Raw genomic sequence first — 26,919 nt, forward strand, 5'->3', positions numbered from 1 at the left:
ATTAGAATTACAAAACAGATCGTTCAAAATCGAACATCGTAAGGAAATTTACATGAGGATATTTTCTTTCACGTATGTCTAATCAAGGGGAAGGAGAGATCGACACATTCGCGACGATTGAAGATCCCTGGTATACCTCGTTGGTCGTGTTGTACAATGGGTTGTGGAGGGGACGAATTTGAGCGAGTCTGCGAGTTTTTGCAGAGTTTCGCCGACATCGCAAGCGTTCAGTAAGTCAGAGCGGAAATACGCTTGACAGTCACCAGACTGATGTATGACAAGTGACCCTGAAGAGGGTCGATGTTATTTGCTGCCCCTTAGTTTACAAGTTTTGCAAACTCTACGTTTAGTCCTAAGAAAGACTAGTTTTGATGCAGGCTGTTGATTTGTGCAGAAGGACTGGTTGTGACCAACGGTGACCAGCTATGACCGATGTTGACCGTCATGGAGGGGATGGTCGGATGGACGATTACGTCGTTGTCGGCTCGGGCTGCTTGGCTGTCACATGACTCGTGAGAGTGGAGTGACACAAAGGCCGATCACTTTTCTGTCTAACTTGTAAAGTGGAACAGTCAAAAGTCAAAGACCAAAGTCTAACCACTTTTCTGTTCCCACTTGTAACAAGTCGAACAGTCAAAAGCTGATTGAATTTAGTCGAAAGGCACTTATACTAGTACTCTGAACTCGACCTTTTCTCTTGCAGGCACTACTTTTCAATGGCGACGCGCTACCTGGCGGCCGAGAGACGACTACCGTTTGCGTGGCCAGGCGCCTCGCTTATATAGGAAGCGAGTGCGCGCTGATTGGCTGTTGCCACGAGGTGGGGACGAGTGCAGCAGTGCACGACGTTTGAGTGGGGACGCACGCAGGGGTCTCGGCGTTAGTGGGGATAACAGTCGCGGAAGAGGAACAAGCACCTTAAAAATTTAAGAAAAAGTGGCGAGTCGAAGATGGTTTGCTTTACAAGTTCCGAGAAGACTAATTGCCGAATCCGATTAAAGATGGTATAGAGGGTTGGAGATTGGCGGTACCAGCGGAGCATCGCCAACGGGTGTAAGAGGACGCCCACGACGAGATAATCGCAGGCCATCTAGGGCTGGAGAAAACGTATGACCGCGTCGCCTGTGAGTACTACTGGCCTTTGGCATGACGTGAAAGCTTTCGTGAAGTCAAGTGAAACTTGCAACCAGTACAAGATCCCACAAACCGGACCACAGGGCCTGATGGGCCGCCGTATAGTTGAACGCCCGTGGGCCGTGATCGCGGCCGATATGATGGAGATGTCCCGATCGAAGGGGGGTTCAAGTACGTGTTGGTGATACAAGGTCTGTTTACGCGGTATCTCAAGTTAAAGCCCTTGCGTCGGGCGAATGGTAAAGCGGTGGTGGATGCTCTAAAAGAGCTGATTTTCTTCCGGTGGGAGGTCCCTGATTTTCTGCTTACCGATAACGGTCGCGAATTTATTAACAAGACACTGAAAACCGTGTTGGACGAATACGGGGTATATGACGTAACGACACCCCCCGACCCCCCCCNGTTCACCCTCAAGCGAACCGTGTAGAACAATGGAACAGAACGCTGAAGACATTGATCGCGATTTACGAGCAGAAGATCATCGCGAGTAGGATCGTCATTTGCCCGAGCTGCGTCAAGATATTAACACCTCCGTGCAATCCACGACCAAAGTGTCACCGGTATATCTAAACTTTGGACGTCACCCACAACAGCCCAAAAGTTTCAGGCGAGAAGTGGAAGCTCACGGGCCTAAGATCCGAATTGGCCCAAGCATCTGGGTCGACCAAGTCCGACGTCTAAATGCCTTGTGAGACTTGGTAGCCAAATACATTGACAAGGCTTTCGCAAGACAAAAACGGGCATATGATAAGGGCCAGAAGGTCATGGTTTTCAAAGAAGGAGATTTGGTCTTGTGGGGAACGCACCCGTTATAGGACTGGGTAAAGGGCCGCTTATCGAAACTTGCTCTTAAGTTCAACGGGCCGTTTAGAATCGCAAAAGTACTCGGCCCAGACACGTATACCCTCGATTTGAAAGGCGGACGCAGCGTCCCGAAAGTTCACTCCGAGCATCTCCAGCTCTACGAACCCGCAAAGTCCACCCCAAGAAATTAACTCTAAAATTACACTTGTTTTGAAGTTTCCTTGTATCATACTAGAATAAAAAGATTAATTAATGCAAAATTTCATTTACCCATCGCATCCTATTACTACTAATAGGATCGTCTAGCAATGACTCCTAATATACACTTTTATTAGCTGATTGAACGTTTCTATTGTTTAGCGAGAAGCTAACAGTTGCATCATTTTCACATTTTAAGTACTCCTTCCTAGTATTAAAATAAAAAATTAGATATAAAATAAATCTAAAAAAAGTTATTTTTAGGTTATAATTTTATCTTCTTTTTTGTTCATATAAATATTTTAAATATCTTTAAAAAATTCTTAAATGTTGTATCGTGTTCTCCTATGGATTTTAAAAACTTTTCCTTTAGTTATATTTTTTCTTGAGTTTCTGTTTATAAGCGAAGAATTTCTAAAGTTTTAAACAATTTTCCGTGTATTGACTGATAATTTTTTATATTTTTTTTCTCAAAATAATTGTTTTTTAATAAGAGTCTTGTTAGACGCAATATTTACATAAATCGAATCTTGAATGATTGTAATGTAAAAAATATACTTGAGTCAAATTTTTTATGACTATGATATTTTTTCTTTTTACCATCCAAAATGCCTTTACTCGACCCATGTGTAGAGTAGCTTTCAAATATATACTTATACAGCATAAGCGAACGCGCACTCGCTATCTATATTTGAAATCGTATTGGTGGACTGAAAGGAGATTTTCGCTTCGACGCTCGAATACTCGATTTTAAGAGGTAGTCTCTATGTCGATTATTTGCCATGTCACTCTTCCTTCCTTGTGCAGCTCACTCTTTTATTACGAAAATGGGATTTTGATCGGAATAACTCGCTAACATATATGTTTCCACAAATACATTTGTCAGCGAAAATTGCTCAAAACTCGCTACACATACATTCAAACGTGTTTGAAATGTAATATTGCTTGAACTTCAAAAATCATAACGATAAAAATATAAAATAATTTCACTTATGAATAAATAAAAGGCAATTCCTATCTTGAAAATGTCGAATAAATTGCAATATCCTTTAGTTGTGATTTGGAAGGATTCATTGCATTATAGAATAATCGAAACGATTTCGACATGAATCGTAGATATGATTATGGATCATTGTATTTATTTGCAAATTTTTTTCAATTCAGAAATGATTCCACAAAATTAATGACTTTGATTTTTTGTGAACTGCAATACCAAAATCTTTCGACTGTTCTTGAAAGAGATATAACTGTTTCCTGCTTTAATTTTTGCTGCTTAAAATTTCTTCCGATATAAATTAAACTCCAAAACAATATTCCGATAAAGATTTAGCAAGATAAGATGTAGATTTACTAAAGTATTTTATCATCGAATATAAAATTTTATCCTCATTCACTGTAGGAAACGCATGAATTAAAATTTGCTGCCACAGTGATTCTTTCGGAGCGCGTCAGATAAGAGTGAAGTCTGGCACGCAGAGGCATGGCTTCATCATAAAAAAACTGCCATGTGTTCAAAAGATAAAAAAATTGGCCATATAACACTGCGCTCACAAAGGTTTAAAAAAATCACGTCTTCTATTTCATCCATATCCATAAAACAGAACGGACCTCAACGGAAAGTCAAATTGTAAACGTCTGCTCAGAATCTGCTTGTAGGTACATATATATAGCGCAGTATACAGACGATAATGATCGTAATAAGCTAAAAGAGGCAATAGAAGACAGCATATTAAAGAAAAAATAGTGAAAAAAAAGACTGCATCGATAATCTTGAATTGCAATTTGCCTAACGGAAACTCGTTAGCTTTTTCTTCTAGTATTTATGCTGCTCATTCGTCTGTTTCTCTCCCTTTTTTCTGCTCTCTCTCTTTCTTCCACTCTCTCTTTCTTCCTCCTTTGCTTTCTCCCTTTATTGTCGCTATACATAAGCGACTATATGGTCCATTATTTCAAAAGTGTGATATTTGGAGTGTATAAAATGGACAATATTGGAAAAACCAAAAAACTTACTTTCTTCTATTTTGAGTTTAATAATTCCGGACCCCCGTAGTTTTTGTCACTCAATTCTTTGTTTTTTCATGGAATATTTACTTTTTATCGGTCATCATCGAATGCCTTTATTTTAATATTGCAAACATGAAAATTTTCCACGGAGGGGACACTCACGGAGGGGACAAATCGCACTTTTATCAAGTTTTACGACGACATCAAAGTTGACAATTTTTTTTCCTATAACTCACAAAAATTGTTGGTAAAAACGAACGTTTTTATGCCACCAAAGTCAAGAAAAAAAAGTGCTAGCTCAAAAATTCGTCGATCACGGAGGGTATACTTTATTCTACTATTAGGATTTTAGTGTACAATTATTATTACAGCGAAGCTGCAATTAAGATTTAAATATTTTACGGGTAAAAATCGAATACCTTAATTCTGAAAGATGACCCTCATATAGTTAGACATGCCCAGCGCGTTTACTGGCTCTATTTTTAAAATAATGTAAAATTTCACATAATTTAAGGACACATTTGTTACTTTATGTGCAATTAATTTTAGACTATTTAAGATGACGAGTGGCGTAGAAAAACTTTATTTAGGATGTCTAGAATAGGGCCTATGTACCATAATATTGCTGGATATTTGTAAAAATATGCTCAATGAGTGAAATCAATCGATTCTGATTTCAGGACAGGTCACGGAGGAGACATTCTGCATGTTGATCCGGCTGGCAAATCAATGTTGTCTTAATTTATGGAAATCTTATAGTTGTGGAAGGTAGAATTCTGTTAAATGAAAGGTTCTACCGTCTTAGTTTTCATTTTTTTAAAGTTTTATAATAGCTATGATAACAAGACTTGTCATATCACGCTTATGAAATAATACATCATATATGAATTTTCACTGTAAACGACGTCTTTTTCAATTAGTTGCATTCAGGGGGGATGGGGGGTGAATTAAATTTCAAAAAAAAATTTCCTTTTTTTTTACATATGTCCGATTCTCTGTAAAGTCGAATGGTCAAAAAAATTTTTTTTCTGCAAATATGAAAAATTTGTTCTTTTTGATGTCAGATTTGTCCCAAAAAATTTTTAGGAAAATTGGGGCCTTTTATGTCACTTTTTCAGAGGCCTACAGTTGGTCATTTTAGCGTTTTTTCGAAATTCAAGAAAAATCGAAAATATCCAAATAATTCCTAGATCAGTGTAGAATGATTCAAAAGTAAAAGTGCCTGTGAGCTTTTTTGTTGGAAATTGTCCAAATTTTCAGAAAAAAGTATGCCAAAGTGATTGGAGCTATCTAGGAAAGTGGAAAGAGCAAAAGACTTGAAAAAAACAAGAAACCTAATCGAGTTCGAACCGGACATTCATTTCCAAAACTATGTAAAAAGCTTCCTAAAAATGTCAACTACTGCCTGATACAGTTTTGTAATGGGTCTTAAAGTGTAAAGCAATGTAGACAACAATATGCGTCGAAAAACGTGCGAAAATGGTCTAAAAATGGCTGTTTTTGGTGATTTTACACATTATAGGCCTATTTTTTACCTTTATTGCTTCTAAAATTTTTTTGACCATTCGATTTTACAGAAAATCGGCCATATAGTAAAACGAATTGATCAATAAATCATACAATAGTTATTTTAAGACAATTCTGTTAAATTCTCAATCCGAAATGACGAAAAATAAGCTAGCTACTGAGAATTATCAATATACGCAATGAAAAAAAATTCCGTAGGGCACTGTCACTCACAAACTACTTGACCGATCTATTTCTTATTTTACACAAAAATTAAGCACAGTATATAAGGTGATAACTTAACTTTATGCAGTCTTCATTACTTTTTAACAATAAATAAGATGACTTTTTATCTTTCTTTTTTCCTCATATTTTATGTACTTAAATTGTGGAACGAAAATTGAAAAAGATCGGTAGAGTAGTTTTCAGCTGCAAGTGTCCACCACAATCGATCTTTTTTTTCACTTGTGTGAAAAAATTTTGCTGTAGCTAGCTTATTTTTCCTTATTTTGATTTAAAAATTAAGCTGCATATTTTTGAAATAACTATTTTAAATTTATATAATTTATAGATAAATACATTTTACTATGTGCTTTAAAAAAAAGTTATAAAAATGATGCTCGAAAAGCATCGAATAGACCATACCCCTTCCTAAATGCAAATATTTATTCAATATTCTCAATTAATTTAAAAATATCCTCAGGCGTTGCAAAAAAACTTTTTATAATAAATTAAAGACAGAATGGTACAATACCAAACATCGATTCAATTTCGAATCCCCACATTAGTCATGATCAATTCTTCGCGAGGTATTTATTACCCGAATCTGAGGATGGGGGCTGAACTAGTCATTCAAATGAGTCTCGCGAGCAGGAAATGAACGTTCGAACTGTACGCTGCTGCATATATTTGATGGCGATCTCTTTCACACGTACATACACACATTCATACATACATATCTACATTTACGTGCGAATAGCAATTGGTATAACTATCAACGTTGGGATTCATATCTCAAAACTAAAATAAATAAATTTCGTGGTTATAGATACTCGGAATAAAGGCATCGAATATTCACGCGTGTGATTACTTTCGCGTTTTCAAAAAAAAAAGAGATAAAAAATGGATATTCTAAAAAAAAATTGTTCATTTTAAAATCGCTTGCGTATTAAATATATAAACAAAACAAATATCGAATTGGGCTTGAAATGTGTGACGGAGATCAGCTTGAAAATCACGCTTCATCGGCGTATTGACGTAAGCCTTGTGCACGTGCGAGATGCGTTATATTCGTATTTCGACGCAGAGAATATCGACAGTTAATCCCACCGAGGCCTCGCAACTGAATGTAAAGTTGTGTCAATAATATTTGATACAAACGTCGATTCTTCCCTGCGATAGAAATTTTTATTCAAAATTTCGGCAATGGTAAATGAAAAGGTCCACAAGTGATTAATAAATTCGACCAAACGCTCGTAATTTGACAAAGTGCCTTCAAATATCTTGTTACAAGTTTGCTGATAATTAGAATATGAGGAGTGCGCAATGTCAAACATAATTTTTATGCCTGTCGCATCAATGATCATTGACGTACAATTAATCCAATATAAACCGTACATTGACCACTTAAAACAAATCTTAAAATGTTGAAAACTGAATTTCACAAATTTTCTTGACAGCTTTCACAAATATGTAAATATACCTTGAAACTTCAGCATAATTGTCGAAAATGCTATGACGTTTTCTTTCTGAAAATTCAACAAGTTTTCAAGCACGTTGCGATCGAATAAGATTATTACACTTTTTCATCTTTTCCACGCTTGCTCGTGCAAGTCAATTAATTCGATCTTATATGAATAAATAAAATAGAAGCGAGTGCCTGCGATCGACATTGAATCTCGGTACACCTCAAAGTGAATAAATATTTTCATCTCTCTTTCTCCCTTATTCTCTCTCAGTCGTATCTTTGTGTTCACGGTTTTTCTTTTATTAAATTTCAACCGCACTTTGCAGCTTTCAAATTTCCTAAATTCTCCAAGAGAAAATACACGCGCAGTAGCGGCGTGTATAGCACATACCACTTTGCAAATACCTCAGAGGGAATATAACTGTACACTGCACACGTAGGCTAAAGCTGGAAGAGAAGTTGGATCTATGAAGCTCGTATGTATGCATGCTGCACACACCGGCAGAAATTAATTCTTCGTTGGTCTCTTTCGTGCAGCGCATATGCGTAAAGCCAATTTCCTGGTGAGGCAGAGAGTGTGTATGTAGATGTTTTGTTTGCGAAATTAAGAAAACACATCCATTCAAAGTCGAAGATCGTTTGAAAAGTCGTATTTCCATGTCAGGACACTAGAGTTTGCTATAAGAATAAATTAAGTTGTACTTAAAGAAAAACTTGTTCAAGTCTACATTTTTATGATAACTTAATATTAAGTACTTAAATACATATTGTAATGCTGGGCTTTGCGGGGGTTCGTAATATTACCACGTAAGCAAATTACAAAACACATGCAGTCACACACACAAGCACGCTGTGGGTTTGGGCGGAAATGACCACTCGTAGACACTGGCTGGGTTAAGAGTAAATTAATTAGAGGTTTATTGTAGATGTTTAAATTAAATCAAGATACAGTATGAGTAAAATTGGGCCCGTAGGCCTAGTGTACAGGTAACGAGTGGGTCTCCGTCGAACCGAGCGTGAACGGGCTTGCGCTGGAGAGAGAGAGAGTATGGGGTCGACAAACAGGTACTCACCAAGGACTCGTCGATCCTAGCTCGGCTACCGGCCCACGTCCTTTAACTAGGGATCGCTGGGCTCGCAAGGCACGAAACAAAGTAATAGCAAAATGAGTTTAATTCACTAAGAACGACTTTTCAAAATAATCAAAGCAGTACTGAGTTTACTCTAATGTAAAGCTCGCGGTAATTGCCGAAATAGGAATCGGCTCGTATGCCATCGTCACGAGGCTACGAGCCTCAAAGATACTCTCTTTCTCCCTCTCTGCTGCCAGCGTTCGCTCGTCACGCCGTCCATCGTCCGGCAAGCGACAGTTATTATATTAGCAGTAGCTAAATGTGAAACGATACATATTATAAAATATAAATAATAAATAATATTAATATAGGCTTTTGCCCAAGAGGCGGGAGAGAGTATAACGAATAATATATTCGTTACAATATCAAGTACTTAAATATCACAATGGAATATTTTATTTGTTTTTATGAGTTGTAAATAGCAGTATAAGCTTTTTATATCCTTTTTTTCGTTTGTTTGTTTTTTTTTTTTTTTTTGAAACCCAAATCTTCTTTTTTCAGAAGATATGAGTTGCAATTTCACAAAAGAGCAATGGTGCCATGCTTACTAATATTGCGCGTTGGGCTGATGAAAAAGCTAGACAAAAGTTTGCTTCTTTCTTTCACTCTGATGTACCTCCTAGTCATTGCAATAACTCGAGAAAAAAAGTTGAAAATAAGTAGTATAGTGAAGATGCTAGTTGTAGCAAGCTTTATAAACTATTATTGAACATTCATTTGCCCAATGAATTAACTATCTCTTTAAGACTGTGTATAAGCCTCTGAAAAATCAACCACTCAGTTATCTTTTATATATTTTTATTACATTCTTTTTATTCTTGAGGTATTTAAAGTAATTTTTTTTTTGTTAATAAGCGACTCTGAGTTCAACTTTCTAATCTTTTTCCTTTTTAAATTTATAACACGTACGTGTCTTGAACGAGTTTTTCACTTAACTTTGTAATAATATTTATTACAAGAAGAAATTATTGTGTAATCACACTTAACGTGTAATCTGTACTTTATTCCAGTAAATAAGTGATGTTCAATTATCGGGCTATTTTTGTAAAATTATGACAAATAATCAAATTTTCTATTTAAACACCAATAGTTTCAAGATCTCCCTCAAAGCTGTCTGAATTCACAGATGTTAAAAAAAATGCATCATAATTTCCAGTGTTGCGGGTAGTTAATTGATTATTCAATTGAACTTTATAGTTAACTGATAACTAAATAATTCAGTTATAAGTTAATAATTAAAGAACTAATAACTATTAATTCAGTTAATAGTTACTCAATTATTAACTTATAATTGATTGAATTAGTTATTATTTACCAGATAAATAACAGGTAACTGGTTGCTTCACTTATAAGTTACTATCGATAAATTAACAAATACATGATTAAGTTATCAATTACTAAAATAGGTAACTGGTAACTGAATCAATCAGTTATTAACTATCAGTTACTGGGTTAATTATCATAAAAATTCGAATAAAATGTTTATAAAATGGAACTCACATATAATAGTAATCATAAAGTATAAATAAATCGAAAGTTAATTAAAGATGACATGAAAATGTCTTTTATTTAAATAATTTATTTATTTTCATTAATTTTTAAGTATTAAACATCTAAGTATTAAATTATTATTATAATAGAAAACATAAAAATAAAATGATATATATATATTTTTTTTTACAAAAGAAGTTTGTTGCTATACAGAGGACTCACTTCTCAAACATTGCTTCTGATAATCGATTTCATTTTGGTAGGTCCAATAATGCAGCATGCGAAAACAGTCTTTCCACAGGCGCTGAAAATGGTAGTAATGTGTTGTGCTGTATGAATAGCATTTGCACCCATCGAAAGTTCTGTAAAAGCTCTAAATGATTTGATTTTTGGTTCAAATATAATAAGTCGTCAGTTTCACCAATTTCAGGTACTAACGGAGCTTGATTTGCGTCGTAATTTTCCCCAGCGGAAATTTTTTTTCAAATAAAGTGCATAATAATGTTGTGAACTGTAATAAAAAGTAAAAAAGTGTAAAAAAATGTAAGATTACTAACGATTACGGACATGTGATACGTTTTTCTACACTTTTTTACTTCTTATTACAGTTTGTTACAATTGTTTACCGATCATTAAAGAAATGAAAACGTTTTCAACGAAAGAAAAGTTACATGGAGAAAGTAAAAAAATGTAACAAAACATAAAATTCTGTAATAATAAGTTTTTTTTAAATTAATAATTGTTTTGCTTCCTCATAGAGGAAGCTCTGTGATAGGCTCGAAAACGAGATTTTGAACCAGACCTCGTAGGACAATTTGGTTTACATATTTGGAAACTACTTTGAATTACCAACAAATGTCTGTATGTATGTGTGTGTGTGTGTGTGTGTGTGTGTGTGTGTGTGTGTGTGTGTGTGTGTGTGTGTGTGTGTGTGTGTGTGTGTGTGTGTGTGTGTGTGTNATTAGGTTAAATGTATCAGTAGACGTGAAAATTAAACATATTGCTTAAGGGTACATAGACTATGTAAATACATCCGCGTCGGGTTCCCTTTGTTCCACCCCGGCGGAAACCGCCGTTAGGCATTACTTCACGGGGATGGAGGGGTTGGCGTTACGCGCTTCGTGAAGGCTTGGTTGAGATGGCGTCTTCTTCTAGCCGCATCGTCCGGTCATCACCTTCTGTCTGCTTCTTCGTCTCTCAGTCTTGTTACGACTGAGTAGGCAAATGAAGCAACCGCGAGCCAGTTCGGCTCGCTCGCGAGCATGAGCCTGGTGGTGTTTTCCGGCGTCATGACCTCGTGGAGCAGGGAGTGTATTGTAGTCTCTCTCTTTCTTCGCTAAACCTCGGGCACTGGTAGAATACGTGCTCCGCGTTCTTGATGGATGAGGGGCAGACCGGGCATTGCGCGCTTTGATTGAGGTCGTAGCGGCGGCTATGGTGTTTAAAGAAGCCATGCCCGGTCAAGAGCTGCGTGAGGTGGTAGTTCAGCTCTCCGTGCCTCCTCTCGATCCACACTCTGATATGTGAGATCAGTCGATGCGTCCATCGGGCCTTCGTCGACCGGTCCCATGCTTCCTGCCACTTGCTTAGCGTTGCCAAGCGTTCCTCGTCCTTTGCGTCCTCTCGGCGGCGGCCGTAGAGTCGCGCTCGCTCGTCCGCAAGAAGGGCCAGCGGTGGTATGCCGGCAAGGACATATGTGGCCTCGTAGGAGACAAGCGGCCGGCCTCCGATCACACGCAGGCAGGCTCGTCGGTGGGCTGACTCCGCCTGGCGAATGTAGACTCGCTTTTGCGCTGCTGTGCTCCAGATGGGGGCTCGACATACAGGAGTATGGAGTCGACGACGTGAGCATATAGCTTGCGTCGGCTGCTTCTGGGCCCGTCGGAGTTGGGCATGATCTTCGTAAGGGCACCGATCACACCGACTGCCTTCGCGCTGATGAGCAGAGCCTCCGTCTTGTGGTCAGCCGTTTGTAGGCTGAGAGCTTGGAGCGCGTCTCGCACCCGTGCGATCGCAGCGTTCAGATCGTATTCGATCTGCCATAGGTGCTTGGCGACAGCCACCACCGCGATGTCGTCCGCGAAGCCGACGATACGAACATCGCCATCGAAGTTGAGACGCAGGATCGCGTCATACATGACGTTCCACAGGATCGGGCCCAAAACTGACACCTGCTGTGACATCATAGGACTCCGGACCTTCGTCCGTGGTGAAGTCGAGCACTCTTGCCGAGAAGTAGTTGGAAATTATTCTCAGCAAGTAATCGGGGTGTGTGTGTGTGTGTGTGTGTGTGTGTGTTTTTTTTTTCTACTCCACCCCATTCGGACACTCACCGGTATCCGCCGTTAGGCATTGCTTCGGTGAGGCCGGGGTTGGTTGAGCATTTCTGCTACTCCTGTTAGTCGTTGTTTCCCATACATCCCCCATCCGTCGCATAGTGATATGCGACGATTAGGGAGTCAGGGACTTATCTTTATCTTCTTGGTGAACCTCCGATCCCGCACGATGCCGTCGGCGATTGTCGTATCCCCTTTTTCAGAGCCGTCTATTGCGTGGGCTCACATTGCTGGCATCTCCTCCTGAGTTGGGCCTCTCTTCTTAGAACTCGCTGTCAAGTGCCATCTTGTGAGTGTGGTTCTCGCTTCTGCAGCCGATGGCAAGTCCGCCGCTTTGCTCTGTCGCCCACATCTTGTGAGTGTGGTTCTCGCTTCCGGCGCTACCCTGTGAGTGCACCTCCTTTTCTGTTGTCGTCTTGTGAGTGTGGTTCTCGCTTCAGGCGCCGTCATGCGTTCCAACAGAGCCTTGGCACTCACATCCGGCGCCCTCTTGTGAGTGTGGTTCTCGCTTCCGACTTTTTTTTTTTTTTTTTTTTTTAGTTGATTACGGCCCTTTCTGCTACTAGGCTAATTGGCCAACCTCACCGTTCTACCTAACGGTGGGTCTTGCGTGTATATGTAAGTGTGTGTGTTAGTGTATTAGCGTGTACCTATAGTCGATATGGTTGCGCCTCCCATACCACTGAGGTTACGCTTTGATAATGGTGTGACCCCCAACACCAGAGACCGCAGTTGAAGTGCACCGGCTTTTTTCCAAGGAAAATTTTCACGGATTACACCCACCGGTGCATACCCCGCAGAAAAAATCCTCGGGAAAAAACCAGCCCACCGCCGGGATTTGAACCCCCGACTTCTCGGTTGAGAAGCAAGAGCTCAAGCCCCACAGCCACCGCGGCCTCTCGCTTCCGACTTCATCATGGGAGTGTTGTGCTCCATCTATTGCCAGCCTTGTGAGTCCTCGCCTCGGGCTCCTACTACTGGTTTTCCTATCGCTTCCAGCTCGCACAGTGATCGGGGTTTTTTACCGCTTCGGAGGCTGATGACATAGCCCGGGTCTTCTTTTTTGAGTGGTACCCGCTCCACCTCAGGCACAGGCTCGACCACACCAGGCGAAAAAACGAACCTCGAAAATTCGTCTGGTGGGGATCGAACCCACGCCCTACGGCGTACCTTGTATCAGCAGGCAAGAACTATACCCACTGAGCCAAGGAGGCCGATGTGTGTATGTGTGTGTGTGTGTGTGTGTGTGTGTGTGTGTGTATGTACGTCTGGTGGTCTGGAACCAATGTAACTTTTGAACGGAGACACGCAGCGAGAAGTGGTTCGGCTTGTTTTGAAGGATTTGCGTGTCGTAAGAAGCGTCAAAAACTTATTTTAGGATCCACCGAGTAGTTAAAAAGTTATGCTTTATTGTATCGGGATGGAAAATGGTTTTTTTTGAAAAAAATTTTTTTTCGATTTTTTTTATTCATTAATGAAGGGATTGTTAGTTTTTTCGGTAGAATGGAAGCAGAGCAGTCAGGCTTCAATTCAAGACCAAAAAAATAGAAATTCACCGAATATTTTTAAAATTAACGACTCGAAATAAAAAGTTGTTTTTTTGCTTCCTCATAGAGGAAGCTCTGTGATAAACTCGAAAACGAGATTTTGAACCAGACCTCGTAGGACAATTTGGTTTACATATTTGGAAACTACTTTGAATTACCAACAAATGTCTGTATGTATGTGTGTGTGTGTGTGTGGTCCTGATGGTCGTGATCTACTGGTAGTTAAGACACTAGACAGTGAATCAAAATTCAAAAATACGAATTTTTTTGTTAATAACCGATGCGTTTTATTTATATTATTTTTTATGAGGAAGCTCTTTGCCAATAAATTGGCAGCGGTTTTACTAATGAATTTGAGATCACGGTCAAACCCGCACGTAATCCCATTAACTACAGCGAGTGATTTTCGTGAAAAAAAGTCAATTCGCTCTAATGCAGCAGAAACCATTATCATCATAGCTGTACTAAGAAGTACTGAGATGACTGAATTTAGTTTTCATATACATATCTTATATAATTTGTCTTAATTTATTAATAAAAATCAATACATTTTTTTCACGGAAATCACTTGCTGCGGTCGACGCGATAACACGCGGATAGCACATTGAAGAAAATGCAAAAAAGTGGAAAAAAGTGTAAAAAACTATGATTTTATGCTTCATTTTATAATGTATGGGCTGTCCAAAATCGTTAGTAATTTTACATTTTTTTACGTTTTATTACATTTCACAATTTAATATAATAGTTTTAACTTCTACTTTTACTCTTTCTTGAACAATTTTTTTACCGTCAGGGTTGATTTATGAATTGTAATATGGATCTTCTGCTTCTCCGGGTACCTCTACGTCCATCTGTTCCTGCGACATGAGACTTGTCACAAGGAAATAAACTTTTTTTTTAGCATCATCATTCGCAACCCACCACCCAACATCTACGCGAACGTGGCTACTTGGACACCACCACCTCCGCAGCCATCACGTCCGCCACCACCACCACCTTCGCTGCCATCACTCGTTCGTGGAGTACCACGAATATTCTCGAACAAGTTGCCGCCGGAGGATGTAACGCGTCGCGTGGCAACGTGCGTGACAGTACGAAAAAAGGTATATATATGGGTCAAAATAATACTTTTTTACAAAACCGTGCGCACGTATGTCACCGATCTTGACGCGCTTTTGGTATGTTATAGTATATGGTAAAAAGGTCCCAAAAAAAAATTTTTAGACCCCCTCCCCCCTCCTACCCCCCACTTCCGGTATAAACGTCCATTTTCGATCTATATTTTTTCTGAGGACATGAAGCAAGTAAAAAATCTGAAAAAATTCATAAAAATACTTTTCCACAATCCAAACAACCTTGAATTTTTTCAGATTTTTTGAGTGCTTCAGGCCTTCAGATAAAATCATTGAAAATTTCAAAAATCGAGATACGGCGGTATGAGCCGATGTAGTACTCGGAAATTTTTTCAGTTATTTTTCGCATTAAAAAACATAACCTCAATTTTTTTCAGATTTTTTCAGATTACCTAACGCACCTTTTGAAGCCAAAAACCGATTTTTTTGACGAAAATAATTTTTTTAGGACAGTACGGAGCCTCGAAAAATCTGAAAAAAATTTTTTCTTGTTTTTTTCATCAAAATACGTAATCTCAAATTTTTTCAGATTTTTTAATTGAAGGCGATAGCTTCTAGGGCCGAAAAATGCTATTTTTAACAAAAAATGGTTCCTAGAACCCGATGGTTCCGGTGAAAAAATTTGAAAATATTTTTTTTGAATTCCTTGTCAAATTTTAATAAATTTTGACCGTTTCAAAAGTTCGATTGAAGCTTCCTAGCTCATTTTAGAGCATCAAACGAGTTTTATCATTCCTTAATGTCTTCAGAAACGTCTTCAGATATTTTGCACTAATCTTTGTCCTGCTCTAAAATGAGCTAGGAAGCTTCAATCGAACTTTTGAAACGGTCAAAATTTATTAAAATTTGACAAGGAATTCAAAAAAAATATTTTCAAATTTTTTCACCGGAACCATCGGGTTCTAGGAACCATTTTTTGTTAAAAATAGCATTTTTCGGCCCTAGAAGCTATCGCCTTCAATTAAAAAATCTGAAAAAATTTGAGATTACGTATTTTGATGAAAAAAACAAGAAAAAATTTTTTTCAGATTTTTCGAGGCTCCGTACTGTCCTAAAAAAATTATTTTCGTCAAAAAAATCGGTTTTTGGCTTCAAAAGGTGCGTTAGGTAATCTGAAAAAATCTGAAAAAAATTGAGGTTATGTTTTTTAATGCGAAAAATAACTGAAAAAATTTCCGAGTACTACATCGGCTCATACCGCCGTATCTCGATTTTTGAAATTTTCAATGATTTTATCTGAAGGCCTGAAGCACTCAAAAAATCTGAAAAAATTCAAGGTTGTTTGGATTGTGGAAAAGTATTTTTATGAATTTTTTCAGATTTTTTACTTGCTTCATGTCCTCAGAAAAAATATAGATCGAAAATGGACGTTTATACCGGAAGTGGGGGGTAGGAGGGGGGAGGGGGTCTAAAAATTTTTTTTTGGGACCTTTTTACCATATACTATAACATACCAAAAGCGCGTCAAGATCGGTGACATACGTGCGCACGGTTTTGTAAAAAAGTATTATTTTGACCCATATAAATAACAACATTTCATAATATATCGTGTTTATTGATGATATTTTCTTCTTTTCAGATTGCCAAAGCTGCTAAAAGAGAGCGTAAGCAGTAAAGTGAGTGTGCAATAACAATGAAAAAAAAACTAACGAGAACAGTGAATTTGTAGTGTTTAAGTGCTTAGTGTGTAACTATTTTAAAGACTGCTAAAAACAGTGATAGTGGACTAGGCCCATTTGGGTGATACCACTTAAAAAAAAACGGTCACAAAGGGTCCAGATCATGTGGTACATGGCATGATATGGGCCCAAGCGCCCATTACCAGTGTCCTCGATCACGTGACCGGGCAACTTTGCATTAAAGAAATGCAAAGGCTGATGGTGAGGGCTAAGTTGATAAGCGCTTAATTTTTGTGCGTATGGCAACCCGAACATGACGAGGAAGTTTTGGAACGAGGCAACGTCGGCCAAAATGTTGAGCCTATCGTTCCGCCAGCGGTAGCCCCGCATGAACCGCAAATCCTGGCGGTGATCACGCTCGACAGCGATGGTGAGGAGGAGCCTCAACGTGATGGCCCCGGGGACCCCCTACCAAATCCACCTACCTTTGGTCCCGGGCCCAAAGAGGAGAAGATGGAAATAGAGATTGAAGAGGAGGAAGATGAGGATGAAGCAATGCTGGAGGAGGAATCTGAGGATGAAGCAATGCTGGAGGAGGAATCTGAGGATGAAGCAAGGCAGGAGGAGGAAGAGAGCGTCGACGTAGATCTAGCAGAAAAACGGATTCGTGAGAAAGCTGCTTTTTTGGCAAGCGTTGCTTTGAAGAAATGAATAAAATTAAATAGATTTATTATTTTATAAAATTTCAAGTAAAAGAAAACACGAAAATGTAAAAAAAATTTTAAAATTAAAACAAAAATGTAAAAAAAATTTAAAAAGTAAAACAAAAATGTTAAAAAAAATATAAAAAAAAAACTGTAAAAAAAAATATATAAAAAAAAACGAAAAAAAAACAAAAAAAAAATTGGATCGAATAGCTGGTCACGTCCACGTCGTCGATCCCGGGGCCTCAAATTATACCAATAATTTGGGGTGCAAAGTACCGGCTACTCTTACTACTTACAAAGAGACCACATGAGATGCGGGTCACCAAATGTCCTGAAAATTTTTTTCTGGTCTCCTGGTATCTAAAAATAAAGCCCGCTATTCTTAGTTTGATCCAATGGACCTTAGGGCCCAATTTAAAAATCCTTTTCTAGTTTATTGAAAAATCTTTGTGATTTTCTAACTCGTGATCGGACATATTAAACGGAAAATTGCACAATGTACAAGTCTTGAAATAAGTCAAAGAATACATTTGAATTTTTTCAGTATTTTGGAAACTTACTATCACTTAATTCTAAAGGTCTCTGAAATTCTTGAGAAAAAAGTAAAAACGTGTTAAATTTGGGCATTCGAAAATAGGTGATAGCAGGTTTCCAAAAATCAGAAAAAATTCAAATGTATTCTTTGACTATTTCTAAGACTTGCACATTGTGGAATTTCCCGTTTAATATGTTCTATTACGAGTTAGAAAATCACAAAAATTTTTCAATAAACTAGAAAATGATTTTTAAAATTGGCCCTAAGGCCCAATGAATCGAACTAACCATAAGGGGCTTTATTATTAGATACCAGGAGACCAGAAAAAAAGGAGGGTGTAAGCAGTAAAGAGAGTTTGTTATAACAATGACAAAAAAAACTGACGAGAACAGTGAGAAGTAGTGTCTAAGTAATTTGTGTTTTTTTTTTGATTTTCAAGACTGCTAAAAACAGTGATAGTGGACAAGGCCCATTTGGGTGATACCACTTAAAAAAAAAAAACGGTCACAAAGGGTCCAGATCATGTGGTACATGGCATGATATGGGCCCAAGCGCCCATTACCAGTGTCCTCGATCACGTGACCGGGCAACTTTGCATTAAAGAAATGCAAAGGCTGATGGTGAGGGCTAAGTTGATAAGCGCTTAATTTTTGTGCTAAGTGTAATAAAGTATGTCTGTACTTAAATTTTTTTTTTTCATTTTCAGTGAACTTGCCATTATTATCGACTGAGTGTTAGCGCCAGTGACCTTTAGACTGAGTGATAGAGTTCAATTTGATGAACGAAATCCTGGAGGACCACCAGGCAGAAGGTATCCATGCCTTCATTGATAATGGCTGGTCCATTCACGATGATCATTTCATCGTTAAAACGGTTGGAAAAAATCTCGGCCAAGCTCGCCACCTTTCCTTCTACAGGGCCGCATAAGAAAACACGAATTCCATGTCCCCCGGAACGCGCAACAAGTGTTGAGTCACCTCGACGCGCTGGTCCGAGTTGGCCGGACGATGCGGCTATACTGCGCCACCGGCCATTTTAGAGCCCGTAGGCTTCCCGATGATCCGGTTCTGTATCGGACATTCCAGAAGGTCCAGAAGTGCATGCAGCACTACTGTGGCAGGTCAGACGAGAATGGATGGGCGCAAGATTCGGCACCGTCATTTAGGTCTCAGGAGAGTGTCAGGGAGAGTGGTTAGGCAGGATGACGTTACTCAAGGATGGAGTGGCGTCGACACAATACTAAACAATAGCTATTCGAAAATGTTCTCTAATCACCGCAATTAACCACGTTACCTTTCTTTTTGTTTCAGCTACGATCTTATAGGAACTAGCCACGAAGACGACACCTCCAATAGCAACGACAGCAGCACCAGCAGCAGTAACAACAACAACAACAACAACAACAACAAAATCAGCAACGACCAGCCGCAGCAGCAACAACAACAAGCAGCAATGGCTGACGAGCGCGAACGAGCAGCGGCCGCCCAAGCAGGGGAAATGGCGCCAGAAGGCGAGGGTAAGTGTAACCCAAGTAACCCAAGTAACCCAAGTAACCCCAAGTAACGCAAGTAATCCAAGCAGGTGCAATAGCTCATCAAGGCGAGGGGGCAGGAGGAGGCGAACAAGCTCCACGCTTTGATGATCCGCAGGCGGCTGCCGCCTTTGAATTCATGAATAACGTCCTGCGAGACCACCCAGATGAAGGCATCTATGCCTTCGTCGATAATGGGTGGACGATACAGGACGACCAATTCATAATTCAAACGGCCGGCACGCATCTCGGCGAAGTTCGAGATATCGACTTCTGGCGGAGCAGCATCGAGGGACATGAGTTTCACGTTCCTCGTAACGAACTGCAAGTCAAGACGCGCCTCGAAGCGCTCGTCCGAGTTGGCCGGACGATGCGCCTTTACTGCGCCACCGGCGATTTCAGGGCCCACAGGCTCCCGAGCGATCCGATCGTTTATCGGACGTTCCAGCGATTCCGACAGAGCTTGCTGAACTTTTGCGGACGTTCGGACGAGGCTGCTTGGCGGAGTGGTTTGGACATCGACGAGAGTGAGGTAAGGCGCCCAAAACCAGCGGCAAAGTTGCGATTTTTAGATTACAGTGCTCGAAATATTTGTACCGCTGTGAACTAAAAATCGCAACTTTGCGTGTGAATAAGCTTTTTCAACAAAATTTCAACTTATTATACTTTTTTTTTTCAGCCAGAAAATCAGGAGGCCCAAGAACGGCCTCGACGAGCCGTGAGGGGGCGGGGACGACGAAACGGGCAGGGAAGGGGACGAGTAAACCCGTACAACCGGATCCGACCGGTCGTCGAGACCTCGTCGTCGGAGGAATGAAAAATTTTTTTTTTTATTTAATTTAAGTTTTTTTTAAATGTAAGTAATTTTTTTTGTGTATTTTGTTTGTCAATAAATGTGTTCGGAGGGGTCATTTTGACGTGGAGGACCTCACGGGTAGAGGCGTTGGTTGGGGCCTCTACCACTTTTTTGTACTAAAAGTACTTCCCCCTCGTGGTCACTCACCTTGTCGAAGTCCGATTCATCGGGCGGGTGAGGGGGCTCAAGCCGCGAGCAAGCCAGCTCGTGGTGAACCAAGCTTTTCGAATATGTTTTCAATTCACTGCATTTAATTGGCCCAACATCTTAATTCATTTCGGAATTAATTTCGGAATTGAGATCTTACTTCCGAAACTAATTCCGTTCTTAATTCCGATTTTTAAGCAGGGATTCGCCGATACGTTTGGTAAACCATAAAAAAAATACGCGAATTGCACCGCCGCAGTGTCGATCGTCGGAGCATGAGTCTTCGCATGTGTGCGTGTGCTTGTGTGCATGTGCGTGTGTGCCGTTGTCATTCGCCGATACGTTTGGTAAACCATAAAAAAAATACGCGAATTGCACCGCCGCAGTGTCGATCGTCGGAGCATGAGTCTTCGCATGTGTGCGTGTGCTAGTGTGCATGTGAACGTGCATTTGTTTTTAATTGACAGTATAATTTTGTCTTTGCAGGTAGGATTGGCGTTTGGAGGCCTCCTAATCGAAGAAATGCGAAAAATTTCGTATTAAGAAATCGGCACAGCGGCCGAGTAACTAAATGTTACTGGATGTGGGCCAGTGCTGCTGGTGGGGGCTCGCTCGTCGAAATTAACAGGACTTTAAATTCTGATGGGTATATCCAGATTTTAGAGAATGTTTTGTTGCCAGAGGTAACGAGAAGATTCCCCGACAACGAGCCTATTTATGTAATAGAGGACAACAGCAGCGTGCATCGGTCGCACAAGGTCCGCGATTGGTATGCTGCAAATGATCGGTTACAGAGGCTTCCCCATTGCGTGAAAAGCCCCGACCTCAATTGGGCTGAACATGTATGGGCAGAAATGGTAAAAAATTGGACCTGCAATCGTCGACTGAATAGGGACGAGCTGAGGGCAAAGGTGTCGGCTAGCTGGTTTCAGCTTTGCGATAAGCCGGAGGTCTTCGAGAACTTGTCCAATTCAATGCAGAGCCGTTTGCTGGAAGTCATTGAAAACAACGGATCATTTACGCACTATTGAATTGCTGCCAAAAAATTGCCACGGTGAGTTTTCAAATCGACTTACATTTTGCGAAGTGATCTGTTTAGCGCTCGGGCCTGCTTCACCCTTTCACGTCTCTCACATGATCAACATTATTTAATATTTCATCTGTCAATTTATTATGATTGTTATTCATTGATTCTACATTTTTTTGTTACAGCCAATGTCGTGAAACTAATATGGAATAAGCTACGCGCAGCTTATAACCGAATTCCCAATCAAAGGATTTTGACCGAGTTGAATTATCTATGCTTTTACACGCATCACTTCAACAACGAGCTTAATGTGTCGGTCGAAGAGCTTCAAGATGCAGCTGAACCAGTGATTGTGAACTAAAAGTACCATAACTTACGTGTAAACTCGTGTAAAATTTTTTTCGTCGAAGAATATAAGCATTATGTAAGTTTTGATTAAAATAAAATTGTTTTATTTCCTCCCTTTTCTTATAAATAATAGTCACGAAGCCATATCTTGTCGGCATTTGAAAATGTGACGCATCGCGTCCGCAGGAAGCTGCCACTCAGCCGGAGCAGTCGCTCCTAAGTCACGTGTGTGCAAAAGACAGGCCCGCTGGGCTGCCTTTGCAGAAGGAGCCTGCAGCTCAACGTAAAAATTGCATTGTCACTGAGATGCCTTCTGCTCCGCAGTATATAGTGGCAGCCAGAACAAGGGTTATATTAATTTACAGAGTTTTACAGTTTCTGACACTGTATACTTTTGGGAAATCACTTGAAAGTTAACGATTCTAAAGATATTGCTGATTCACTTAAAGTAGAGTATGTTAAAAATAATTTGAAACTAAGCAAAGATCCTCACATTGCCAATCGAATTGTTGCTAGTATTGGCCCATCAATTTATATAAGTCATAAGTTCATTAAAAGAGCATTGGCTCTATCAATTTTTGGGGGAGTTTACAAAAATTAGTACCATCGCAAATGGAAAATAGTGCAGTGAAAGAGTCTAATGAATTTGAACCATTAGATCAAGATTTTTTAGAAAATGAGAAAAACAGAATATCTACCAGTCAGGATTCTGGCAGCGTTACGAATGATGATTTTCATGAATTTAATGTAGACAATGATCAACATCGCTGATTGTTTGACAATGTCTTTCTTGTTTAGACAGATTTAAAGGATACATACACATCTAATACTTGGTAAAATTGTTGAGCGCAAGGTTGATTTAGCTAGCTTCAATTCATTTCTTGCTGATTCAAATTCAAACAAACCCAAAAAAGAGGTAAATTTAAATATAAAAACTTTACGACAATAATGAATGTTGTAAATTGTAGTGTTACTTTTTAAGCTTTTGTATAATTGCAGATAACTGATGATCATAAACTTACTGAATTAAGTAAAATGTCGGCTGGTAATGTTGTTACTGCGGTGCATTGGCTCAAGATGTTCATATGGCAAATGAGCAATGAAGAAATATTAGCTGAAAAGCGTTTTTGTTTGAATTTGAATCAGCAAGAAATGAATTGAAGTTAGCTAAATCAACCTTGCGCTCAACAATTTTACCAAGTATTAGATGTGTAAGTATCCTTTAAATCTGTCTAAACAAGAAAGACATTGTCAAACAATCAGCGATGTTGATCATTGTCTACATTAAATTCATGAAAATCATCATTCGTAACGCTGCCAGAATCCTGACTGGTAGATATTCTGTTTTTCTCATTTTCTAAAAAATCTTGATCTAATGGTTCAAATTCATTAGACTCTTTCACTGCACTATTTTCCATTTGCGATGGTACTAATTTTTGTAAACTCCCCCAAAAATTGATNGCACACGCACACATGCGAAGACTCATGCTCCGACGATCGACACTGCGGCGGTGCAATTCGCGTATTTTTTTTATGGTTTACCAAACGTATCGGTTTTCTCATTAGGTACAACAGTAGCCATTGACGTCAACAGTGTTCAACGGCGACTTCAGCAGCAACACCAATGTTAGGCAGCAACAGCAGCGACTTCAGCAGCAACAAGCAGCAACAAGAACTTTATTGTGCTTGTTTCGAGTGCTTGAAAAAAAAACAACAAATAAAACTGATAAAGACAGTGATTAAAGTGATAAAAGTCTATTGTGTAACTTGGGACATTCTAAGATCTTCATGATGTCACACGACCACAAGGTACGGTAAAATCTTGTCTTTTTCAATAGTACTTGATTTCGATATGTAGAAAAATTAAAATTTGTTGCAGACTCTCCTCCATGCGGTGCGAGCAAACAATTACGCTCACTGGCTATCAAACGATGACATAAGTGCGGTGCTTACTCTTCACTATGACATCCAGGAGTTCCGTGTGGTTGGCGATGAGCAGTTATTACTTGCAACTGTCGAAATTTTCCAGGCAAACGCGGAACCAACCCTACTGCCCATCGTCATCAACAAGGGCGGGGTACATTGGACTTGTATAGTGCTGGAAAGGTGCGGGGGCAGATTTTTTGCCTACCACCAGGACAGTCAAGCCAAGTACCTTTCGCAAAGATTGACAAGGTCATTGGGTTTGAAACGCTTCACAGTTTTCGATGCTTGCAAGGAGCAGCAGCCGAGCGAGGACCAGGATAACTGTGGCATATGGGTGCTGCTCAACATCGTCAGCATACTCGCCATGCTGCAGAAACAAGCGCCGGAAAACCGCATGACCATTGCGAGTTGGGCGAAAAGGGCCCTTATGGAGTTGGAGAAAGCTCTGCGTAAATACAACCGCGCTGTGCTGGACAGCTATCGTCGCAAGTTTGCAGACACCCTCGAGCGATCTCCAGCCTACGACAACGAGACTGGACTACTCATCCATGACCTGTAAGGCTGTTCTCTGCTTTCGATTCATGAAAATTTGCAATATTTTACAATAGTCTGTTGTCATTATTGGCAAAAATGAGGTCGACCCGCACAATCGTCGAGCTTGTCGAGCTCGAACCAGAATCGCCTTCAACTCCTGCCACGAAGGAGGACCGCAAGCGACCATCGGCCTATACGCAGCAAGAGGAGGTCGTTGTACCGAAGCAGCGCAGGTCTGATTACGAGTTGATGTACGAATCGGAGGATGATTTGCCCCCGAGGTAAAGAGTATACGTGTGATTAGATGGGTTGACATGATCTAATAATTTTTTTATGCCCCCAGAATTAGACAGCAAAACCGTGCTGTTATTTAATCATCGGACGAGGATGATGAGCCAAGCACCATCCGTACCGGGGCGATCAGAAGATTGATAAATTCGTCATCCTCTGAAGAAGAATCGGAAGAGCATGAGGATAAGTAGGTAATCCGAGTAAGCCATTTTGTCAATAATTAATGTGTTCTTTTTTTCTTCTCTTTAGCTCCACTTTGCGTAAAGTCACGTGTCCCCTAAATCTGTTAAAAGGGGACATAGACATTAACTCGATTATTGCAGTCAGCCAGGACTTGCTGGACCTTGCGACGCACGAGGAGTTAACGCTTAATCAGGATTACAGTAAGCCTCAGGATTATAGTAAGCCTGAAAATAAAAAAATGACGGCAGAGCTGAGCAAGTAAGTACCAATTGGGGGGGCTCATCTAATCTGTCATCTCATTTTCAAAAAAGTGTGTGCTTGGGTAGAGTTTCTTCTCTGCATCAGCGGCAAGGGAACCACCATTTTCACAGTCCTGGCAATAGATCAGGATTTCCGGGGCTTGAAACTAACGGCTATGTTCAAAAATGTCTTCCGGGAAGCTGTTATGTTGCTGGATGATCGGGAGGCTCAGCTTCAAAAAATCCAGCCCCCACAACGTGCACATGAGTCTTCTTGGGTTACTGGGGTTACTTGGGATTGCTTGGGTTACTGATATTTTTTTACTCTAGGTTTTTGAACAAGACTATGAGGATTTTCGCTGCAACCTGACGAAAAAACTCATGTCGGAGAATCCAGCCATCCTGCAAGTCCTGCATTATCGTGCTGCTCATGGCTCTAAAACCGGGATAATCAAAGGCATCAAGAAACTGACTGGCTTCTGCATCGAGAATCCTCGAGCCATCGTTTCTTTGCAGATCCATTTTGCCTGCCCAATAGATGCACCCAAAGGCACCCATATTTGTTTTGCCTACGATGGTGTAGCCAAGGTGCTAGGGCCCCGGTTCGAGAGGGAAAATAATAACGTAATCCTCTTGACGAGCCTCTGCTGCTGGTACTGCTGCTGCTGCTGCTGTTGCTGATTAACGTGATGATCCTTGGCTTGCAAATAACGTGCGTGTAGTTTTTAGCAAAAACTGCAAAAAAAAAGCGAGACAAAATTAATCAGCGCAAAGTCACGCAAATAACAGACAGAGAAAAAGCAAAAATAAGCAATAATTGCGTGTGGCTTTGCTTGGATGCGAAACAAAAAAATTTTTCGCGCAATCGACGCCACGCAGCCATGTACGAGCCGGCACCGCCGCCGGCTTTCATTCAGGACCAGCCTGCGCCGCGACGTTATCGGACCAGGTGCGCAGCGGACACTGCCATACGTCAGTATCTGGACGCACGCTACGACAACCAAAGCAGCTGGTTCGAGTTTGTGCTCGCCGTCGATACGACCAAGCTCGTGGCCTGCTGCCGTCTACCGGGCCATCTCTTTCCATTGAGAAGGGCGCACGAACCCCTAGATTTTCCTCGCTTTTCTGTAACTATTTTGAAATTTTTAAAATGTATGTTTACGACACAGAAAGTCTTTTCGGGGCATTATTTTGCATTATTTTACTGTAAAAATAGTGTATTTCTCAACGGGTGCACATATGGTTTTTTAGCAAAACGAGGGATTATAGCACGAGCCGAAGGCGAGTACTGATCTGTGTTTAGTTTGTTGCATTCCCGCGTCAGTCTTTCTTCTCGTCTCATGGCGTGACGTCTGCCATCAAATTGATCGTAAATAAATGCGAATTTATTCTTCTTTGTGTGATAAAGTTATTGTATAAGTGAAAATAATGTAATTAGGAGAGAGCGAGATTATTAAGTGGCTGAGTGAATCCCAACTGTTTTATGTTACTACTGCTCCTGATGACATGCTGTCAGTTACGCTCACCAACTCCGATTTAGATCATTTTCGATCAAATTTTTGTTGTAAAAACGTTATCAGCAAAGAAACAAAAAATACAAAGTGCAAAGAAGTAACAAAACAACTTTTAAACGAATGTCCTTCCATGGTTGATGACGGCACTTCAATGCATAGCGCAAATATAGTACCATAAACTCCTTACCAGCAGACAGGTATTGTGATACAATCGAGGACCATACCATTACAAATTGTACTGTAAGTAATTATTGCTAATGTTTAATATGTGTTTGGCTATGCAGGGGAAAATTCATACACAAAATTTTTCATTTTCGCATACGAAACCCCAAACAACCCGACTTTCGTATAAGAATTTAGTTTTTGTGTACAAATTTAGAATTTCGTGAACGAAATTTCCCCTGAATAGACACTTCGGCTTAATATATGGGCAACCCCTGCTTTCGTAATACCAAGAGATCACAAGTTATATCGTAATTGTAATATTTT

The sequence above is a fragment of the Trichogramma pretiosum genome, unplaced genomic scaffold (assembly GCF_000599845.2).
Source record: "Trichogramma pretiosum strain Unisexual culture from Peru unplaced genomic scaffold, Tpre_2.0 scaffold27, whole genome shotgun sequence".
Classification (NCBI taxonomy): domain Eukaryota; kingdom Metazoa; phylum Arthropoda; class Insecta; order Hymenoptera; family Trichogrammatidae; genus Trichogramma; species Trichogramma pretiosum.